Source organism: Syngnathus floridae, chromosome 20, assembly GCF_059516105.1.
Source record: "Syngnathus floridae isolate MCC-2025c chromosome 20, RoL_Sflo_1.0, whole genome shotgun sequence".
Classification (NCBI taxonomy): Eukaryota; Metazoa; Chordata; class Actinopteri; order Syngnathiformes; family Syngnathidae; genus Syngnathus; species Syngnathus floridae.
This window is the reverse complement of record NC_142432.1, coordinates 2618473-2640267: the sequence shown is the minus strand read 5'-3', so window position 1 is coordinate 2640267 and position 21795 is coordinate 2618473. Positions and strand designations below refer to the sequence as shown.

Below are 21795 nucleotides of genomic sequence, written 5' to 3'. Positions count from 1 at the left end.
ACTTACCACCCAGTAGGTTACAAGTGTATTAGAAAGATAGGGGGCACACAAACTGTGAGAGAAAGAACCTTGACAGGCATATTTGGACTGATGGACTGATTTGTTATTTAATTAACGTTGCCATGACGTTCTATCATAACACTTTGATCATTCATCGGACAGACAAGAGTAATGGCGTTGAGTCATTTGCGATGAGGTAAATCTCAGTTCACCTCGGTGCATGACCAAGACCATCTGGTGTGCCAGTACAATGGCCATTAGGCAGTGAAACCACACTTAAGCTGCCTCCCTGCCAGCATCCATTTTACCAGCCTGAGCACACTCCATGATGCTCTCCAAGTGCATCAGAGTGCAACAAAAAATAATTAAACACTTTTTCCAGGGTGATGATGCAAACAGTAATTAATTGCCTCCGCATTCAGCAATGTTCATTAATGTGACTGCCACAATAATAATGCTTTCCGCCAAATTCTCATCTTTCCTTATCGCTCCTCCCTCGGTTTCATGGTTGTGATATCTACGTGTGGAGAACAAGTGAAATTTCAATGAAATGTTGAGGAGCTACACAGATGAGGAATTTAGGTTTCTTTTGCATGCACCACAAAAAATGACGAGGATTCTTCAGTTTATGAAATGTATTTAACTCATGACAGATGAATTAAGAATCAGATTCTCTCTCAGCTCCCTTTTCACAACTGACATCGTTGTGTGCCTCGCTATAATGTTGTCCCTGCAAGTCCTTCATCTTATCAACAATGATTGAAGCAAACACAATCAGCGGTGAGAGCAACCGTAAGCCTCTCCAAGGCTAAAATGCAAAGCCAGTCACACATCAATGAAGACATCTAATCAAATATTTAAGCTATCAGCTCCACGGCAAATCCATTTAAATGTGTCGAGCCTCAGGTATAATTACAACCCGTGATGATAAACAGCCTCTTCAGCAAAACTTGGAGGGACACATTATGACAATGTGCTACTTCCAGCCAGGTGATGAAGTCAATGATAGCAGCATGACAATCTCAACACAGTTTCTTGTTTAATGATAATTACCTGCCTCACCACGGAGGATTTTGTTACCATCTTTAAGTTGATGTCACCTTTCCTGCTCAAGCCCAGCTCTATAAATAAATCAGAAAGTGCAAAGGGGACACAACAAGTATTGGCATAATTATTCGGAGCTCTTTTCATCAAGGTGTTGAATGGAACAAGCATTTCCACCCTCTCTATAATTTGGGCCCCGTTGTACTTAAAAAGCCATGATGGTCAGCCAATATGCAGAAAAGTCAGGCCCAGAAATGTGCAAATGGAAGTCCAGCACTATGTGCAAGTCTAATCTGTCACACTAATTATCTCGTAATGGGCCCATAAATGAAGCATATGTCAAGGAAGGACCTTTCAAATGAGTCTGAACTTTTGAATGCATACGCATGCAATAATTCTGTGACCTTGACCTTGAGAAGAGTTTCCAGGTAAATCATGGTTTTAGTGTGTTAGTGATAAGTCAACCGAATTTACCAGAAAGGAGTAAAATTTTCCACTGGTCTAATCACCGATGTCAATCATGGCATGTTTTACAGAATTTATTGAATAAAGGAAATAAGCAAGCATGAGCAAATAAAAGAAAATGCAGCCATGAAAAGAACTCAATACAAATTCATTGAATGCATTTATAATTTAATAATAATAATATAAATGTAACTACATATACAAATAATACATGTTAATAATAAATAATACTATTTAATTTTATTCATTTAAGATAACATGCAGGTTTTTGTTTCATGTTTTCGAGGTGAGCAGCAATAGCCCTCAGTCTGGATGTGTTGATCAATGCACTCAAGAATAACAATTAAATGACAATGACTAAGACAAACTGGCTTCCCAATATTATTGGAATATTCACCGACTTGGCTCATGTTATCTGTGTCCCAGCTGCAGCTTCATCAACAACCTGGCTGCTGGCCCGCTCACCAGTCCGATCCCCTGCAGCTGGGGGGGGTGGCCTCTGCAGCGGGGACACAGTTGGCAGCTAAAAACAGGACACATCCATCAGACACCAGACACGGAACCCGAGTTTCTTCAACTGAGCACTGGTGATTGTGGCACCCAGACTAAAATACAATTAGGGGAGAACAGCTTTCAGTCATTAAGCTGCACGGTGCTGGAACTAAATGGTCCAAGGAATGTCCAAATTCATTCAGGTGAGATCTAGTTTAGAAATGCTGTTTTTTTTCTCCCTCTCTACTTTTCTTCTTATTATTTGTGGAAATATGACTCACAAAAAGTTCCTCGTCCTCACATTTCCAGAAAATCCGCCTTTCTCTGGTTCTTTCCATCTCGGTTGCAAGCTGCTGATGACACTCGGTGACACTTTTTTGCCCCGTGGTCACTTCCCTCTGAGAACATTCTATTTGAAGCCGAGCAATTTCGATGTACAGCCGAGCAACAGTGAGTTGCCCTCCGGGTGTCACGTGACGTGAACATGGTGACGACGACCGCTCCACTATATTTGACAATTCATTGCATCCAAATCGCTTTCTATAAAATTAAAACGGATCACCGTTTTGGTTGTGGGATTTTCCGACGCGCCCGTGTGTCGGTTGGGAGAGATTGTTGAGACGAAACATGCTGAGGCAAAGAGTGAGTGGGCTTCACTGTCAGTGCTTAAAAGGCACCACTGGAACCACGGCTGCATCATTCAACGTAGAACCGAAATGCAACTGCTGGTGCAGAACGGAGCTGCCCTGCGGTTACCATCTAGTTAGGTCTGGTGCTTCGTCACACGTGAGGAACTGTTACACAAACCGGCTAAAAAGAAAAACTTTTAGGGCTGTATGATGGATGAAATTCATCCCGGGCCTATCATTGAAACGACATTGGTTATGTTGGCACGCTGCAACATTGGTTTCATGACCAATTGTATTGAGGAATGCCCTGAGGCCATCATACCAATGCAACTGAAGTTGCCAATCACGTCGTGCCCTTGAGTCTTTCTCTATTTTGGTTTGGCAGATATTAAATGGCCTCTCTCTACTTCAAATTCTGATGCTGCATAACAGTACGAGTAAATCGGCGTGACTTTTATTTTAACTTATCAGAGCCAACTACTCTTCAGAAGAACGAACCACTCACATCTATGACTCTTAGAGGAAGGCTATATTTGAAGTAGGTTATGTCCACGAGGTCATCATACATCACCCTTTGTGCCCTTCTATGTCCGTCCTTCCTGTACTACATGGCCCTTGACCTCGAGAAAAAATAAAAATAATCTATCCAGTCACTTGTGAGTGTTCGACCTCAATAAAATAACACATAGACTCCAATCAAATCTTGCAAAATCTGTTTGATCAAGGCAGTTTGCATATTTATTTATATGCAAACTTTTTAACCTACTGCACAAAGTATAGTCATGAAAAACACTCTAGTTTATGGCCTTCTCCAGCCGTTGTTCTCCCCCATTTACAGCATCAGTTGTCCTTGACATAGATTCTTCAAGCTCTAATGAAGACATTAACCTCATTCAATCAACACATCCTTTTTTTTTCTAAACTTATAAAAGATGCACAGGCATCAAATCAACTAACTCAAACGGAAATATACTTGGTCGATTCAATTTATATTGAGACGTTATCATTTCTGTATTTAAAATAAGTCTTTATTTCTTTTGATGATGCATTTGCTGTCATGTTTTTTGTCCGTCAGACCAAAAGAGCAGTAGATTAGAGAAGCAATTTCATCACAAAGCTAGATAAATCCAACACAGAATGCGAGTCCAAAGGGTGACCCCCAGTCCTCCTGCATCATTAACCTAGTTTGTTGTGAGGCCTTGCCACATTGTGAGGTTGTGTTTTTGGCACGTTGTCTTATCAGTAGTGATGGGCCAACTGATTGCAACGACACAAGGGAGAGGACATTTCCACAGCCCATCTATCACAGGGTTAGATAAACAGATGGAGGTCTGTCGGCAGCACGGCTAAGCTGTCCAAGCTTGCCCATTAGAGCAACTACGTCATTGGAGAAAATGTTCCTGATACATAATTCCTTAAATGACAATAAACATCATAATATAAATCTTACTTCGCATTGTGTTGAGATCTCGCCAGATTTCCGAACGGCTTCAGATGTCTTGGATGACACGTCAAGTGGCAGATTGGAGAGGTGGTCCCCTTTTCTTCGAGGGAGGACCAGTAGGCGGGTTGTATTTTGAGAGGATCACTTTCACACTCAGTCTTCCTGCTAAGGTTTATTCCGGGATCCGGCTAGACCTCAATATAACTGTTTTGGCTTCATACAATCAACAAACAAGATGTGACCAAATAATCAAATTTCTCGTAAAGACACATCTTTAATTTTTTAAGTATTAGGCACGTTATTAAATATAGAGCACATTCTCACAATTGAGGACATGGATTCTATCTGAAAACCACGTCAGTTTAAAATCTTACCTTGGGGTGCAATGTGGCACATCACTTTCAAGGTTTGAAGTTCATGTTTAATTTATGTGCCTCTAAGGCCTGCATTGGCTCTCTGGTTTTCTGCCATTCTATTTTATCGTGACTGTCTGGTGACCGGCATGTGTCAGTCTGGAATGGAACTTGGTCCAAGTTGTAAGCTACATCATCAAACGAGTAGATGTTAAGAAAAATATTTGGAAAATCCACTTGAGTTTTCTCAATTGTGGTCTAGCTTGGCAAATCCTTGGGAAGCCACACAGACAGCTGTTTGTCAGACGATGTAGTGAGTCCGGGTTAAATCTACCCGTAAAGTCTCATCAGCACGCACTCTCACGCAAGCAAACTATCTCGGTCGACTAATCCCGACAATGATTATGGTAATTAGGCTTTGCACGATTGCAGACCAGTATTGTGCCCTTTGACTGTTTGCCAGATAACGTCACAAGTTAGTAAATTAGAAGCAGTGATGTGAAGAAGAAAAAAAAAATCTGGAGGAATTGGTAACAGTGTGTGGACACTAAGAAATGATTCATGATTACTCCCAGTGACTCACCTTAAGACAGTGTAGGACAAAGAAATAATTTAAAATGAAAAAAAAAAGTACCACCCAGTGAATTACATTAGATATTCCATTCAACAATTATAATAAGTGACTCTTCCTCATCTTCTTCTGAAAGTCATCCAGTCTATTAGGTCTTCATCTTTGACTGCCATGTAAAAAAAAAAAAAAGCCATATTCAGCAATGAAAGGGTTAACTTTACCACTTAGCATTCCAGACACCCTCAGTCTCAACCTGCAAGTCCAGCAGTCAGCAGCATCATCCTTGCTCCACAGGATGCGAGGACATCAATAAGCCATCTCCAGCCGCATTGAGTTAGCTGGCTAAATTGATCATTGTTATCTTGATGGCCATGTGCCATCGACACTAAAAGGCAAGATCCATGTAATGGAAGTGCTTTTCAGATTAGATTGGCTCCAAGTGTCTGTTATGCATATAGTTGATCAGATATGTGAGACCGACCACTCACCTGATTTTTTTTTTTTTTTCTTCAGTGATATATGACGTGTGTTTAGCATCCCGTGCCAAACAAGCATGACAGTAACTAATCGTGGGACAAACCGAAAGTGGCAACATAAACTTTTCGTTTGATTAAAACACGCTGACCCAATCTCAGTCACCTAAATCCGTCATCACATAAAAAAAAATAATAATAATACTTCAATGACAAAGGTCACTCATCTGTGAAACAACTGATAAGAGACTGTATTTTCCCTGCCTAACAGGAACTTGGCAAGATCAAGCAACACCACCAGTGTATATCTATCTTCAGATAACTCACTTTTTTTATGTCGGTCGAGTTTGATTCACCAGACAGATTTTGTGATTAAAGACTTGCCAACTCCAAAGAGCAATGCAGTGGAATATGTTACTTTCAACTCTATCGCCCCACCGATCTCATTCCTGTTATCTCTTCTGCTTTAACATTCATGTTGGCTCTAGTAACTGCTGGACAATTTTAATATATAATACTAATACGCAAAATGGAGTCGCTCTAGTGTTGATCCAGTGGAACCATCTGAGATCATGTCAAAAAAGTATTTTCACATAACCCCAAAAAAGACACAATTCCACCAAAATCGGCAGATGCTTTATAGTATATAAAATTCAGATTCTAAACTTTTCCTGGATTCAAGGGAGCCAAGTTAAGACAAATATATGCTGGCAGGATTTTGTAATTGGCAAATATTTAAGCATTGGCATATTGATGCTTTTATTTGAAATGTGAGTCACAGATCAGATGGAGAGAGAGCAAGAGATTGCCTGCCATGAGTGTGAGAAGGTTCAAACCCATTACATACCTGAGCAGAGGGTATTGATCACCCGTCTGGATTGTACTGATAGAAAAATCCTTTTCAAGAGAGCCAAAAGAAACTGAGATGGACAAAGTGAATTTACAATTTGTTGACGAGTGCTTGCACACTGGGGGAGTTGTTGCTTCTAATACATACTAATATTGCAATGATGTACTTGCTCTTGTGTACACGGAAAAAAAAAAGACAATGTTGACACATCAGGCAGTCCATGTTGGCGTGCCCGAAAGGAAACATGAGGGCAGATTTAATCTTGAATGGTTACCGTATTTTCTGCACTATAAGGCGCACCTAAAAACCTCACATTTTCTCAAAAGCCGCCTTATAATCAGGTGCGCCTTATATATGGACCAATATTGAGCCACTACAGCTGGCGTGTCCAGAGTCCAGCCCACGGGCCAAATGTATATATCTTATATATAGACAAAGTTTTAAAATGGGCCATTCGTTGAAGGTACGCCTTATAATCCAGTGCGCCTTATAGTGCGGAAAATACAGTAGCTTCCATCTCTGATGATATCGTTTGTTAAAAAACATCTTCACCAATGTTATCATTTCTTCATTTGAAAGATTCAACCACATATTTATTTACGGTACTTCAGCCTGACATGTAGCACACCGAGTTGAACACACTAATCCACTTTTAAACACATTCACAAGGATGACACTCCAACCCCAAGCACTACTTCGCACCAATAGTGTGTAACCTTGTGTTGCGGTTTATCCATAAAGCATTTCCACTACTTAACAGAGCTATAAAATGATCTTTATTAGCCTGTGGATATGAATTGTGAGTGCCCTGAAAAATGTTGTGCTGCACCATAAAATGCCAGAGTACCTTGCAATACGGCAGCCTCATATTAATGCTTCAATTGGTATTTGCCAGCCATCATGACAGTGCACATATGGAGAGGATAACAAGTGAATTATGAGGACGCTGAAGTCGATATGTGTGTGCGTGTGTGTATATTTATGTTTGCCTGTGTTTGTCAGCAGCTTTGCAAGTCTGTTTCACTCTGGTGATCCCTAATGAGAACCAAATGAAGCACTTGGGATGTTGTATGATGGAGTGAGTAACTTGAGCACAGAAACAAAACAATTACAGGAGATGCACACAGTAGGAGGACAGTTCATTTCAATCTTGACCGACCTTTGCGTTCACCTTGAGCGTGCGTTGACTTTTTTGCTTATTACCCAAACGCATTATTAGAATTTACCACCTTAGTCGCAAACAAACTGAGAGAAATGCAGAGTAAAAAAAGGTGCTAAATGTGCTAAAGACAGAGAAGTCGAAGTAGCTCGGTTGTAAATAAAGAAGCAAATGGTGAGTGAGAGAATACAACCCACTTTTAATCAATCACCACATTGAACTGAAATAAGCCAAAGAGGCAAATAATATTTTGACATAATTACCATTCAGTATGTGATGATTGCCCTCCAGCTGACCATCCTCACCTCTCTCATCTTCCTGATCTGTTTAATCTCTCCCATTGCTGGACCCTTTACAGCCCAGCTATAAACAATAAGCAGAGAGACTCTCTTTGTGCCTTGCACTGCAGTTGCAGACATCTCCGGGGGTCATCTAATTAATGCCGAGGATTATTGCTGGGTCCCTGGGCCAAGGCTCAGCATAGCCGTAGCTGAAATGAGTCATTATGGGAGGTGAACAGGGTGAGCAATCAGTTATGGGTCGACTTCGGGGGGTGTCGTCTTCGAATGTCAAAGCCACAAAGTAATCACTTTGTGGGGATGGGAATTCACTTGTTTTTGCGCAACTAGTCTTGTGGAAACAACATTGCGTCATCAAGGGATTCATTCTGCAAGACCGAAAGTGCACTAGTACTGGCGAAAACCGACGTGTTTGTATTCTTGGTTCATTTGGATGTGTAATTCATGGGTAGGGGCTTTAGCTTGCGGTGACAGTAGCTCATTTTGCAAAGGCTTGGCTTGTGGACTGGAGCATCACATATTCTGTGTGGTTGCAGGAAAGAGCATATCCAGACAGCAACATAAGCAGAGGCTCAAATGGTGGAGTTCAATGGCATGAGGACTTTAAGGAGGAGCTAAGAAAAGCTCTGGGTTGTGTCAGGGAAATTGATGGATGATTAGGTTGGGAGAGCAAAAAGTAAGACTGATCGGAAGGTTCTTAGGGAATCCTCTGGACAGATAAAAGGAGATAAAAAGACTAGGTGGTGGAACGAGGATATTCAGCACAGGGGAAAAAATAGGTTGGCAATGAAGAGATGGGCGTGTGAGGGAGCTCAGACAGGTTTACAATAAGAGGACACATGAGGTTAAATGAGAGGTAGCAAAGTTTTGTACAAGAGGTCGGATACAAAGGAAGGACAAAAGGAGGACTTTGGATTGACGAGGCAGAGGTAGCAACGTGTGATCCGTAGCAGGTTTGTTTAAGAGATAGATAAAAATAAAAAAGTACCAATAAGAGAGAAACGTGTGTTGCATTGATATCTTCATGTTTAGAAAGAGCACCCCATGATCCCTTTTTTGAAGAATGCTTGAAAATAGTAGTCAGGTGGAAGTGACAAGACTTTAAGATGAAGGTGGAAATGCCTCAGGGATCCGCATTGAGCCCCTTTATGTTTGTCAAAGTGATGGTTAGATTGGCAGATGCGGTCAGACAAGATTGTTTTTACTCAATGTTCCTCAGACAGCAAACCTATCTTGTTGTCCTGCTGTAACTGGAGGAGTGAAATTAATTAAATGTAGATTGACAGATTACTCTCTCAGATTGGATGATATGTAAAAAGCTGTTCCTCATTCAGTTATACAAATCTGTCACGGAGGACAGCTATGCGGAATGTAAACAGCCGCAGCTGCCATGTGCTTGTTAACACACACCAGATATGTGAATTTTAGAAATGTAAGTGACAAAAAAACTCGCCACACAGGTCACCTGACACAAGGCAGGGAACCGAGACGGGCTGAGCAGAGTACAAACGAAGGGACAAGAAAACAAGGCAAACCTGGACAAGTGGTGGGATGGAGCGAGCTGATTATCGGCGCTGACAAGACGAGGTGGAGACATGAGCAGCAGACACACAAGCCACAAACAGGCTAAGCCAAACTTTAAATTTGAAAAACAATTCAGTTTAATTAATTCAGATTACTGTTGGCAAATTAGACGTGTGGGTGTTACCTTCACAAATTATTACGCAATCTAAAGTGTTGAAAATGGCTTTTTTCCACAATGGTGTTTTTGGTGTCCCCTGAAAAATGATGATTTTCCAAGTTTACAATGTATTTCTATCACTTATGGTGTTGTGCCACAAATCTGACTTTATTAGCACCTGACACTTTTATATGAGATCTTGATAATACATATTAGCTGTTGAGCTTCAGATTATCAAACTAGGAGCTCCTAGGACTGAGACCATTATCCCCGCAATTCCCCACCTACTCTCCACTGGAAATCTCCACTAATCTTCTCATCTATCACTGTAGCGGTATCGGATAAAGCAGAATTGCAAATAACGACACAATCGGTAAGCTAAGAGCAGCCAGATGAGGCAACTCTATCCGTTTATCCTTTCAGCGTTGACGAAGTGCAGGTTAGAAGTGCTTTAAAATCAATGAACCACGTATAGGATCAGAGAGGCTTTTCAGATTGTGATCTCTGGATAAAATGTGCTGTGGGTCAATTAATTGATTAAAATACTATACTGTTTATGAGATTAATGTGTGGGACTATATTTTATTTTGAATAGCGTTACCTTGCATGTACATTTTTATTATAGAGTAAGCACAAGTATTTTGAATATGTAACAAAACAGCCCTGTGTCGACGATATAAAAAAATAAAATGGCAGGTTATATGAAAGTTTTTATAGATATGAAAATGATATTTCTAGCACACTCAGAGTTGAGGATAGTTCCTCTTGCGCCTGCATAGCATGCAAGCTTTGATAACCCTGTGATGCAATCGGGTAAGTCTCGTTAACAATAGTAATTGCGATTCCGCTTATCTCTCTTTAAACACTTTATGTTGGCCAGTGTGCAAACAGTAATTAGTAATGTATGTGAGATTTACAATTCAATCAGATGTAGCTAATTATTGTTAATTCCACAGTGAGCGGGATGATTTTTTTTCAAATTGACATCTTTATAGAGCTTTGTTGATTTTGGTATGACATCACACAAATCGAGATTCCGTTAATTTGATTGTGTCATTTTAATTTACAATTGTCACAATGAATATCAATGTTTTCCAGAAAGAATGTTGTACATTTTTTTTTTTTTTGGCACATTGTTTCACATAACTCCCTCGTAGCTAGCTCAGGATCATTTCCCCATTCACTCAGCCATTTGATGGACTCGCAATCTATCCAGGGCGGTAACCTCTGTCTTTCACCCGGTCAGCTGGGGATAGCTCCATCTCCCCAATTTTCCCAGCTCGAATGACTGCATATTCGTGTTGAACAGACTGAAACTGAAAAGATAACTTTCTTTTTATTTATTTATTTATTTTCATGAAACTTATTCTTTTTCACTATTACACAACACAGGAATATTCCAAACTTATTTGTGATGCAATGCTTGGCATCAGATGACATAAAATGAATATATTTAATTTTCGATATTACAATCTGATCCTTAAATGTGTACAATAATAAATATAGGCCATGAACTTGGTTGGATTGATTTGTTCTGTAGCAATCATCATTTTGTTTGGCTGATTTAATGGTCTGTTGCCTTCAGAATATATGGCCTAGAACACATCCTGCTTTTTCTTGTCAAACAGCTTTTCAATAAGTCTGCAGCAACGTGATTTAATAACACCAAACTTTGCTCATAAGAGACACAGAAAGAAAGAAAGAAAGAAAGGGAAATATTCATATTGGTTGCCTGAAGCGAGTTAGCTCAAGGGCTGTGGACCGCTACTGAATTATAAAACCCCGAAAGACACAATTGAAAATGAAACATGGTCTCTATTATGTTGTCTTAGACTAATATCCTTTTGCAAAATAAAGTATAAATACTAAATAAAGTATGTCATGTAAATAAAATACTACATCTATCTTTTACATTCCAGCCCAGGGATAGTCATTTATTAATTCCAAAACTTTTGCCTCATTACAAAATCTGTGCTCAAAGACTTTTTAAGAAACGGTCATTGTTAAAAAGTGGCAGACAGACCTCGAGACAGACACAGAAGAAGAGTGAAAGATTTCAAGGACAATGCTGAACAATTAACTTGTAGTCTTGGCTATCTACCCCATTAGGCTGGAGGGTTTGGGAGCATCTATTGATTTTGGATGTCAGCCACTCTCATTTTATGGAAATGACCTTAAATGGCAGGGAAACAAAAACAAATTGAATTTTCTCTACTGTTACTTGTATTGTGAAATTAGATATCGGGCCACGTGTGAGTGAACAAGTCAGCCTTAACGTGTATGGATGAATAAATCACATACCATCTTCTTTTTTCCATTGCAGAGAGAGAGCGAACTGATATTATTTCCGAGAATCTCATCAACAAGGACCTTTTATCGCTATTATTAGTAAAACTGAATGCGCACTTAACGTGCATTAAATTAGAAAACAGCATACAGTGAAATATTGTCATCTTATTATAGCAGGATAGTTTGTTTGTCCCATTGTAGAGAAAATGGCATTCTGTCCAAACTGAGGAATTGAAGCAAAATAGAAGGGACCAAAAACTTGATAGTAAGAGCTTCTGGATGCCTCTGTGGAAAGATGAAAACCTTCCAGAAGGACAGTCCTCTCTTCAGCAATCAGGCCTGTGAGGTCGAGTAGCCAGGCAGAAGGCAATTCTTGGTAAAAGCCACGTGGCGCCCTTGTGTTCAAAGGACTCTCAGACCATGACGGAGAAAATTATCTGGTCTGATGAGAACGCTTGATGTGATGTTTTGACAAGGCACCACTCATCACCTGGTCAATACAATCACTACAGTAAAGTGTGATGGTGACAGAATCATGCTGTGGGCATGTTTTTCCACGAACAAAAACTGAGAGTAAGGATTGAAAGAGCGATGAATTCAGCAATATAAAGACATCCTGGTTGAAAACCTTCTCCGGAGGTTTTTTTGAGATTAGACTGGGGTGATGGATCATCTTTCATTGGAGTAACTACACAGGAAAGATCTCAATTGCTTCAGGACAATTTTCAGAATGTCCTTCAGTTGTACAAACTTGAATTCTTTCCATTCTGGTGGAAGGTTGAAACATGAATATCTAGTATTGCGAAATACAGCCAAGTGTTTATTTCCTGTACATGGGTTCACTGCCACTTGTGCTGTTATTTTACCCCAAGTTCAATGTGAAATGTTCTGAATGAGTCATAACAAGAGGAAAGTAAATAAACTTATTGGTGATTCAAACAAATATTTTAGTCTCGCACAATGTCATCGAATTTATTTGTATTTATGTGCTTGCAGATGTAATATTTCCATAGCCCTCTTATCAAAATGGGAAGGTCAAGCTGGTGACGACGTATTTGCCCGCCTGCAGTCCCTCCTTAGAAATTCCGCACTTTGACTGGCGCTTTGGGGAGCTCTGCCTCTTACTGACCCAATTCTGTCTCTCCATCTTTCTTTTTCTCCTTTTAGCTGTGAGAATATGCAGAGTTCAGATGAATATGCATCATTCAAGACACATCAACAGACAAACAGCTGTGCACATGGAATACAATGCAAGAAGACATGAGGTCAACTTTTGTCGTTTAAAGCCATCTCACCAAGCAACGAAAAACACAGGCACCCAGTTCACCAAGCTACTCAGACTCATCATTTGGAGGTAAATACTATATTGTATTTGTAAAGGGGCAATGTGATGTGCTCATCATATTTATATTAGTGCTCAAATTAGCAGCAGGCTAATATTCCGTATTGTTTTGGCCTATACTTTAATTTTCTGACTAGTTTGTTCACAAATATTTAACATTTCTTGGCTATCTTGAGCATATTTATTTTAGGGCTGCACATCAGCATAAGCAATACATAAGCAAATAACAGTAATTCACAGATTAATTACATTTCCATTTGTTTCAATGGGGAAGGTTGCTTTGGGATATGGGTGGGTTGTGTTACAAGCATGGTGATAAAATTAATAAAACTCAAAAAAGATAACTCATGTAATATTCTCCCAGTCAAGCATTATCCAAAAGTCCAGAAGTTTGCCTTCCTCCTAATTATCCACAAATACGATTTCAATCAATCTCCCCAAAAAGACAATCTTCTTAACGATCCCGTTCATAGTCAGTGTCACTGAATCTGATAGCACTGCCCCAACAGATGGCCCCAAATAAAACTGCACTTGCAACAACAGAAGGTAAGAAACCCAGATTTCCTCAATAAAGAGTTTCAGGTTTTTTTTTTCTTTCTCTCAACAGCCTCAGAGGGCCTTCGTGCCTGTCTGTTGCCAAGGTGACACCACCTTCCACAATAAAAACATGAGACATTTTTTTTTTCCTTCCCCTTTGACAGTCTATTGCACTCTCATTTGTCAGGGGCACAGTCACAGCACTCTTTTTGTAATTCTCATTTATGCACAGACGGCCATAACTCCTTTAACAATCTTGAAAAATGTCAAGATTGGGCAGTGACATCATCGTTCAAGTAAACATCTATTCATCTGTGTTCTATATTGTTTGTCTTCAGTAAGGTTGTTGGCAGGCCGGTCATTAAATCCGAGATAAACACTCCTACTGAAATGAACAGAACTAAATACAAAAAAAATATTTTAGGACTCGACCGGTCGTCCCACAGCACTTTGCAAAAGCATTGCACTTCAGATCTTTTTGAAAATACCCAAACTCACCCCGAGATAAATAATTTTGCAGTCTGTGGTCAGAGATTTGTCAGAATGATGGAAACCTCACCACAGTCAACGAAGCGGCATTCAACAGTAAGAGACAAGGCAACCGGTAAATGCTCCATCTGCATACTATGTTGCCAAAAAAAATAAAAATCACAGAAGGGAGAGTGTGAGATAGTTCTATTGGATACGGCTGATGTTTCGGGTCGGATTCATTTTCCATCTCTGGATTTTGCAATTGTTTTTTAGGCAGCTCTCTTGTTTTCAACTTGGTTACACATCTGAGTAGTCTAAATGCAGTCTGCAGTTTTTATTAAAAACGCCAGCAGTAAATAGTCACCAACTATAGGTAGTCATTTTAACCTCAGCTATCAATTCGCCATTCTCCAATGAAGCGTTTCTTTTTGTTGGCTTGTGGGGAAGGCACTTTTAGTGCTTATTAAACTAGGCGCCGTTATATGGTACACCTGCAAAGCTTATCTGAGATGAAAGCTTTGAATGAAGGAGGTGGTGGGGGGGGGGGAGTTTGGGGGGATCATGCAGCAGTCAGAGTAAATTATTGCAAGGCTGCCATTGAAATTGCAAGACAATAGGGTGCTCGTGAACTGGATGGTGGGATGAGACCTCCCATCATGACACTCAATATACAAGCAGCATCTCGCTGTTTCCAGAATGTAATGCATGTCAGATCAATTTGAAAAAAAAAAAAAAGATGGAGAGAGTTTCAGGGGATGCGGTTAAAGAAGCAGCCCACGTATGAATAGCAACTGCTAACCTTATTTGAGTCTTATCAAAGTGAGAGTTTTGGCAGATTTAAACAAAGAGACCGTAAGAATAAAGTTTCAGGAAATTATTATGTCAATTACTAGAACTTAACAAAAAGCAGAGCCTCTGGGGCTTTTCTTGGAATCTTTTAAAAAGGTTAGTATTTCTAATGGTAATTCCTGGTAGAATGAAATGAAAGTCCAAAAATACAATCAAGTGGTTAAGTGAAATTTGTTACTTCTGTGCCACAATGTTTAATGCTGTGTTTAGAAATACACACACATGCTGAGAAATCCAGTCGAGAAACCTAAATGATTTCGGCAAATTGGTATTTTCGTAATGTGATTAGAGCCTTCCGGTGATGCCAAGTCATTATCAGTTCTTGACTTTGAACTTTTTTCTTACAACTTGAGCCTTCCGGTACCGAGTCATAGTACCCATGAAAATTGAGCAAAAGAATAAAATGTTGTCCTTTAATTGAGTTCAAATCCATTTGAAAAATGGTAATCCTCTCAAATACCCTTAAAATGGTTTAGGATTTTGTATTTGTACAATTTTCAATGCAACTAAATAGCTACCCAAACAGAATGCCTCCAGATACTTTGGAAAGGCTTTGAAAGAAAATCCACAATATATCCTCATCTAGATCTCTTTAAGCTTAATAATTTGTTACATGGGGGTTTAAGTTAAACTGAAATCTCTTAAATGTGATTTGTGAAAGTGTTTTTGCAATGGTTCCCGTAACAGCGTTCCGTTGTGTAATCTCGTGCCGGTACCCGCTCATTACGCATAATATATGGCTCCAAGTCATTGACACTTTTGCAAATCCACAATTAGTATGCAATGCATGATGTTGATTATGTTGAATCTGTGATTTAAATTACCCGGTGTGTTGCAAATGGTGAGAGGTAACCGTTGTTTACATTGGTCTTTTGATGTCAGTTTGAGAACGGGGGTGTTAGGACACACTATGATTTCAAAGGTTAATGCTTGGTAGAAATAGAACACGAGTGGGTTGGATAATAACGGGCAAACAAGACGTAGACGCAAATGCATGCTTGTCTGTAAAGCAGAGCAATTTATTTAGAGTATAGTTGCAAATTTTCACATGACATGTATATCTCAATTATTCTTGTTTTTTTTTAATGTAATATATATCACACATTGCTGCGTGACATTTCGACAATAAGCATTTGCCTCCAATCCATAATGTTGGGATCTAATAACATAATTTCAAAGGTGACAAAGTAAACGTGGGTTTGTGATTGTCCAGTGGTCTGACGAGATTCCTCCAAGATGGCAAACAATCTCCATGCCAGCCATTCTCTCCCCATGATGTATTATGCACTGTGATGCTAACATCGACCTATATTTGATTATTACACTGTCTTTCGAGATCAAAACGAATGACAAATAGGTAAGATAAATATTGCAGAAGAAGTGAGGCAGTCAAGGCCATCAGACAGAAGGTGAGGTTGAATGAAAGATTTTTCTGCAAGGTAGATTTTGTCGCTGCCTTTGTTGATGAGTGAATGACTTGGAAAGGGAAGGACATATAGGTTGACAATTGAAATTAATTAGTTTGCTTCTATTCTCCATTCCCCCTGCTATTAAAGAAAGATATGTTTTTTATTTCATATGTGTAGAAAAAAAATAACTACCTTCTTATGGAGCCTGGACAAGTACAAAGTCCAAAAACTGCAAGCCAAGAGCCTAATTTGTCAGAAGAATCACTTTAAAGTTGGATTTTTATTCAAGAAAGGATTAAAGATCTGAAACACAGCAAAATTCAAACAGAAAGGATTTTATTCTATGCTGAGACTTCAAATACAAGATGAGACAGAAAATGTTGGCTTAGAAAAAGGAAAAAAAAGATGAATGGAACAAGAAAATTGCAAAGGCCTATATCCGGTATTTTTGACACTTATTGCCGATAATAAATCACACGGTTAAAAAGGCGAGTGGAAATATGACTAAAGGTTTCATTACAGGACGAGACAATAAGACATTAATGAGCCATCAGGAATGGAAGTACTTGAGATAAATTTTGATAGTTGCCACAAAAAGGTAAAAACATAGTTAAACAAGTGCACGACACAAAACTGCAAATGATCAGGATTCATTTTTTTTCGTCTTGATAATGCAAACAAATAGCCCTCAAAATTAAATGTGGAATTCAAGTGCTCCTTATGAGATTATTTCTTTTGTTGCCCTTCGAGGTTTTGTGAGCATCCCTGAGAGACTGTCGACCTGTTTTGTTCCTCGTGATCCACCACAGAGGGACATGACAGAAAGCTGATAAAAATGCATTTGGGAAATGTGCCCTGTGAAGAACATGCCAGATACAAATGCTCAAATAGGACTATACAGGTGAAGTCATGTCACTAAGAATTACTGTGACAGCTTGGTCTCTTCCCGTTATTGCAGGAAGAGCTTAAACATTTTAAAAACTCAGATGTATACAAATATATACTTAATTAATCATTTTAGGGAAATTATGCTTATGTATGTTGAATTACGTCTTCCAAAGCAATAAATAAATTAATTAAATGTATGATAATTTAAATTGAAAGTTATAGAAAATGGATGAATGGAGTTAATAAAAAAAACAGACTATTTGCGGTCATTTGACACATTCTGTATTCAGTATTTTGTGCAATTTATTATTTTGTTTTCAAATAAATCAGCTTATCGCATGTCCCACAGCCTTCATCAGCCTCAGGATGGATTTAACCCTAATGTGTATTACTAGACTATAAACTTCATTTAGCAAGTAAGGCCCCTCTAGAGTGAATTCTGGTCCGTTTAACAGCACACCACAACACAGTAATCAATTAAGGGTCAGGCTGCATAACACCCAGCGTGAAATGCATGCTCAGGTCCTGCTATCTGCAGAAGCTGTGAAATTCAGGTTCTAATTGAAACCAGTAATAAAAAAACAAAAAATTAAATCTTTCGCAAACAATACCTAACATTCCTCAACTTGGAGTAACTGTACCTGTCTACTTCCATTTATGGACTGTCCCAAAACACTTTTTGTTTCTTGATGAGCTTTGGTGCAGTCCTTTCAAAAAAATAAATCCTTCTCTACCTTTTAAATCCTTTCAAAAATTTCTATAGAGTACAAATCATGCAATATACAACAATTGCTTTCAGATGAAGCCGATGGGAATTGCACTAAAAATACACAACAAAACATAATTTCTATTGAGGCAGGGGGTCCATCCATTTTGGATTAAAAAAAAAAAAAAAAATCCATTAACAGCCGTCACTACCTGTTACAATTCGCCTGCAGGCATTTATAATTGCTTTGCGCTTAGAGTAGATTGGACACATGCTTATGATTAAATGCTCAGTAGGCATTGATGGGAGTTGGCGATATTTGAAGGATTATTTTTACAGAGAACCCCCCCAAGTGGTTCAGACAAGAGTAATTCCCAAAACTAATTGGTCAACAATTTGAATATCAGCTTTGGGCATTGACCTCTTGGTTTAAAAATGTCAACAACAACAAGCCTCTTTTTTTAACTGGGGGGGGAGATAGTGGTATCTTAAATGTCAGTAATTCTAATCCAATGTGATTTCTGTTTTGAATTTTAAATAGACGCCGCAGTGTCCTAACTAAGAATAAACTCGTTAGTATGTTCCACCGGTTTAGCATTTCAATTATTTCCAACTTATTCATCAGTCAGAGGCCTTTCTCAAAACAGATTCTCAACGTATGAGTCGACACTACAAATAAACACGATCTGTTTATGCAAATATATTAGCTGTTGTCGGGAAAACGGCTGCTGTATGAATGACAAGTTTTAGATATGCAGATTGCGGCTAGATTGAAATGCGCAATTTCATTTTGGTTTGTATGACACTCGCTCGTGTTATCAGTTTAGCATATTAGTCGTTGAAGTCATACTGATGCTGCGAATGGTATTTATTGTTGGAATAGGATTTGAAAGATTACCTCGACACAGAAGCACACAAGTATTAATACTTGGCTTTTGCGAGGCTCTCGTTCAGCGACTGCAAAAAAAAAAACTTTGGTGTATTTGGCATTAAAATACCGGCGGGAAAGTGCCAGGAAATGATAGGTGAACACGACTGTAATTACGAATGTAGGTCGGCGGAGTCAGCGCATGTTCTTTGACAAGCCCACTTTTCCTCAGTTTCACGTAATTGCTTGAGCATTTCACATCGTAAAGTGTTTGTAATAAGCGCTGTCCATGGTTGAACCTTCAAACTGAATTCACTTCAGGCAGGTGCTCCCCACTGACTTTTACGGGGGGGCTTATCGTCATAATCATTGTGACTCATAACCAGCTCTTCAAATACTGCTGTAATTGAGAAAAATATTTCATCTATTTACGAAACCACTGTCATTTTGTTCTGACTCAGCTGTTGATTGAGCTTGACTGATTTTCTCTTCTTAAATTCCCCTATTGGGAGGAAAAGAAGCAACAATTTCAGACCATGACCATTTCAAAAATATAAGCTGTAAAGTTTAATAAGGAAAAACTTCTGTCCCTTGTTTTAATCTGATGACCAGTCATGAAGAGTTTGAAAAATGCAACGGATGTATGTGATGCAATGAAATGAAAAGAAATCAAAGGCAATTGTATGACGCAATGAATTGAAAGCATGAATCAGAATGAGTTTAACAGACAGGCAGCAGTTAGAATTCTAACAATTTAGACTTTACCTATGTTAGCAAACAATGCTCATGACAAATGTAACTTTCTGATGATGATCTTAGACCTGTATTTTCTTCAAACCTCACATCCATCATCATTTCTTCACTGGGGCCTTTCTCAATGCAATGCTGATTAAATGTTGAAGTTATTTTTAATGACTGGAGCTCTGGGCTATATCGTGTGTCAGTTTTTCTTGTTAGTACTGCTGCTTCACAGCGTAAAGCTCCGTGTTTTGATTCCAGCTTGGCAGCTCTGAAGCGGGAGTAATGTTAGATGGCATATCCCGTATTTTTTTTTCCAATTAATTACACAATTGTCTGGCAATAATTTGCACCGCCAGCCACAATGGCCTTTGAATGATTCCGTCGCAAGCAAAGAGTGTGGCGAATGAATTACATTTGTGTATTCGTTAATATGCAGTCAGTATGGTGTGTCACTTCATGGACATCTGTGTGCTGAAATCTTGCCAGGCGGTGTCTCGACACAACATTCACACTGAACTGGAAATAAACCAGATTATATTCATCCCTATGCAAATTTTGTGTAATTTACTGATTTTTTTTCCTGTCATAGCATATGCAGGCTGAACAAAAGGGGTCCAAAGACTGACCCTTGGGGGACCCAACATATCATGGTCATTTAAAACTTCCAAAGGTCATACAAAAACTCAACCAATGACCTGAATTGTTTCAGGACTGTTCCATTTAGTTTAACAGTATATTATGGTCTACTGTATCAAACGCTACACTGAGCTCCAATAAGTCTTGAAATGACACCTTTCATGAGGCAGTGTTCAATCTTACTCTATATCATTTAGTACTTTAATAAGAGCTGTCCCTGCACTGTGATGAGGTCGTACACCTGATTTATATTTATTGGAAAAGTTCATTTGAGTTCAAGAAAATGCTGGGTTAATTAAAAGCCACTTTCTCAATTTTGGTTGAGAAGGGGAGCTTTAAGATGGGTCTATAATTTGCTAACAAGGAGGCAGCAGAGCGACATTCTCTTTTTTTTTAGAAGTGGCTTGACAGAGGCTCAGGGGGTGTCATCAAGGGGACTCGTTTTGAAGATGTGGTGGAAATCAAGATGGCTGTGACGACTGAGCAGAAGATCCTGGAAGAGTCCTTCTAGGAGTGCATAAATGTGTGACACAGAAGGTTGGAGAAGTGCTTTAGAGTCTGTAGGGATTTGACTTCAAAAGAGTTTACTTGATTTTGGATTTGGAAGGCATCTTTTGTGGCACCACTTTGAAAAACCTGTTGTATGCACTGGTAATGATGGGAAGCTTCAAATTTGCTTCATGAACCAGTCCTTGTATTTATTGACCCCTCTCTTGAACTGAAAGCACACATTTATTACCTTTATTGAACCCACAGTGCCACCTTGAGGAGTGAAAAATGACAACTGCTTCATGAAGCAAATTTGAAGCTTCATTTTGCTATCACTAGTATGCAGGAGTTCTTGACACTAAAATGCATTGGATTACAGTTTCATATGAGAGATTTATCTCCAACCTGCCCTTATCTTCGCGTCACTGCTTTTTGTCCTCATTCCTGGTCAAGTGACACTGGAAGAAAGCAATGTTTCTTCAGGGGCAAATGCAATTTAGTGACTGGTAACTGCAAGCCCCAGCTGGTGTCATTCTGCATCACCATGAGTGATGTAGCCCAGAGCTAGAAGCTTGACTTTGCACAATGATGGGGAAAAAAAATATTTTTTAATACACTGGGCCGTGATTTTGTTATTTAATTGGATACATTTAAAGCTTATGTGGTCTGTTGAGGTGAATGCCTAAAATGTGTCTCACCTACTGATGTCAAACCCAAAAGTTTTCAACACAGCAATAAAAAAAAAAAGGAATTGGCATAATCTAATACTTTTCTAACTAGTGGCAGTTTAATTTAAACGTAAATAAATAAGGTGCAATTTAGCTTCTCTCTCATAATCCTGACTGAAGGCTGGTACGACAACACCACTATTTCAGAAACCTGCTGCATTAGGATGAGAAGGCAAGAAAATGGAATTTACCTAATCAGGGAATATACATTTTATGGCCAAATCAACTACGACTTTGACATTTTCACCATCTGTTGAATCTCGTCAGACATTAAGGAGCCAGTTTAGCAAAGGCTTCCTCATCACGTTTGTCTTGGTTTACTGTAAAGCTAAAGGCCATGAGATGTGTAAGTACTCCCTGATGGGACTGACTACATCATTGC

The 21795-nt window shown here is 39.1% G+C and overlaps 1 long non-coding RNA gene across 9 annotated transcripts in view; it reads left to right on the top strand.

Annotated features, from left to right (window-relative positions):
• The window catches only part of LOC148380735 (uncharacterized), a 183964-nt gene that overhangs the window by 96266 nt on the left and 65903 nt on the right, over nt 1–21795 (top strand). For 7 of the 9 annotated variants that reach the window (XR_015854696.1, XR_015854694.1, XR_015854691.1 and 4 more), the window contains exons 3-4: nt 1936–2204; nt 12917–13103. This is a non-coding gene — a long non-coding RNA (uncharacterized LOC148380735). Of the gene's footprint in view, nt 1–1935; nt 2205–12916; nt 13104–13600; nt 13638–17107; nt 17243–20593; nt 21274–21795 lie in introns of those variants that run through there. The other 2 variants (XR_015854693.1, XR_015854690.1) reach the window with 2 other exon arrangements.